Raw genomic sequence first — 2,487 nt, 5'->3', positions numbered from 1 at the left:
TTCGGCAACGGCAAGAAAACTCGGCGGGGGAGCATTTTAGAGAAAAATGTTTCGAATAAAAGTTGTAAGGCTTAAAAAGTCGCATTTAATGACAGTAGTTATTTGACCTAAGATGACGTCACCAAGGTCAGGCCAAGGTCAACTTTGCTTTTTTAGATAGAAATACATATTTTTTTATTGCGGAATTTTATTCTACGTGAAAAAGCAAACAACTTTTGTTTGAAAAAATTTTTTATACGACCTCTATTTTGTAAGATATTTACGTAAATATCTACAAAATTATTGGGTTCAATAATTTTTTACTTGAATTCTATCAAATTTACCGAAAAATATCAAGAGATAAAAATTATTTATTTTGTTCTCGTAGAGCTCTGAGAATTTTTTCAGAATTTTATATTAATTTTTTAGTACTGCATTTTCTTGCATTTTCTTGAAGTACTAAAAAGTTGACACAAAATTCTGAAAAAATTCTCAGAGCTCTTTGAAAACAAAATAAGCAATTTTTATCTCTTAATATTTTTCGGTAAAGTTAATAGAATTCAAGTAAAAAATTATTGAAACCAATAATTTTGTAGATATTTACGTAAATATCTTAGAAAATAGAGGTCGTATAAAAAATTTTTTCAAGCAAAAGTTGTTTGCTATTTTACGTAGAATAAAATCCCGTAATATTTTCAACGTTCACTTGTAATCAGGGAATGAAAATATAAAGAGTTCTGCGCGATTGCGGTAATAAATTATTTATAAAAAATTATATAGTGTCCGAGGTCCGAGGTACATTTACGCGATCTCGAACATTATATAATTTTTTATAAATAATTTATTACCGCAATCGCGCAGAACTCTTTATATTTTCATTCCCTGATTACAAGTGAACGTTGAAAATATTTTTAAACCGACAGAACTCTCAAAGCGCAGGTAGCGCACCCCACCTGCTCGTAAATGTACGCGACCTCGAATACTATATGATTTTTTATAAATAAATTATTACTGCTGTCGCGCAGAACTCTTTGGACATTCGTTTTCTGATCATAAGTGAACGTTAAAAATATTTTTAAACCAATGGAACTCTCAAACTGCGGCTAGCACACCCCAGCTGCTGGTACATTTACGCGACCTCGGACACTATATAATTTTTTATAAATAATTTATTACCGCAATCGCGCAGAACTCTTTATATTTTCATTCCCTGATTACAAGTAAACGTTGAAAATATTTTTAAACCGACAGAACTCTCAAAGCGCAGGTAGTGCACCCTACCTGCTCGTAAATGTACGCGACCTCGAATACTATATGATTTTTTATAAATAAATTATTACTGCTGTCGCGCAGAACTCTTTGGACATTCGTTTTCTGATCATAAGTGAACGTTAAAAATATTTTTAAACCAATGGAACTCTCAAACTGCGGCTGGCGCACCCCAGCTGCTGGTACATTTACGCGACCGCGGACACTATATAATTTTTTATAAATAATTTATTACCGCAATCGCGCAGAACTCTTTATATTTTCATTCCCTGATTACAAGTGAACGTTGAAAATATTTTTAAACCGACAGAACTCTCAAAGCGCAGGTAGCGCACCCCACCTGCTCGTAGATGTACGCGACTTCGAATACTATACAATTTTTTATAAATAAATTATTACTGCTGTCGCGCAGAACTCTTTGGATATTCGTTTTCTGATCATAAGTGAACGTTAAAAATATTTTTAAACCAATGGAACTCTCAAACTGCGGCTAGCGCACCCCAGCTGCTGGTACATTTACGCGACCTCGGACACTATATAATTTTTTATAAATAATTTATTACCGCAATCGCGCAGAACTCTTTATATTTTCATTCCCTGATTACAAGTGAACGTTGAAAATATTTTTAAACCGACAGAACTCTCAAAGCGCAGGTAGCGCACCCCACCTGCTCGTAGATGTACGCGACTTCGAATACTATACAATTTTTTATACATAAATTATTACTGCTGTCGCGCAGAACTCTTTGGATATTCGTTTTCTGATCATAAGTGAACGTTAAAAATATTTTTAAACCAATGGAACTCTCAAAGTGCGGCTGGCGCACCCCTCCTGCTGCTAAAGTTACGCGACCTCGAACACTTTATAATTTTTTATGAAGAAATTATTTCTGCTATCGCATAAAACTCTTTATATTTTCATTCCCTGATTACAAGTGAATGTTGAAAATATTTTCAAATATGCAGAACTCGCGAAATAGTGTTAATCTCTCTTATTTTGTTGTCGGTATTTCGTGAATTATGGAAACTTTCCACGGGGCTTTTATCTCAACGAATTCTTATCGTCGCCGCTTGTCGCGAGATTTCCGTCGGCACGCATAATAAACGTCACGATCCATTTTCCTCTTTATTTCTCTCTCTACCCTTTTCTCACGTAGAATTTGTCACAGTGTAGATTGTAAAAGTGAATTATCGGCATTTTGTGAATTAGGTCTTCGCAAATCGACTTTTCGCTTTTAA

Source organism: Odontomachus brunneus, unplaced genomic scaffold, assembly GCF_010583005.1.
Source record: "Odontomachus brunneus isolate Ranch 3 - 2012 unplaced genomic scaffold, Obru_v1 Obru_scaffold_114, whole genome shotgun sequence".
Classification (NCBI taxonomy): domain Eukaryota; kingdom Metazoa; phylum Arthropoda; class Insecta; order Hymenoptera; family Formicidae; genus Odontomachus; species Odontomachus brunneus.
Note: the sequence above shows the minus strand (reverse complement) of the source record.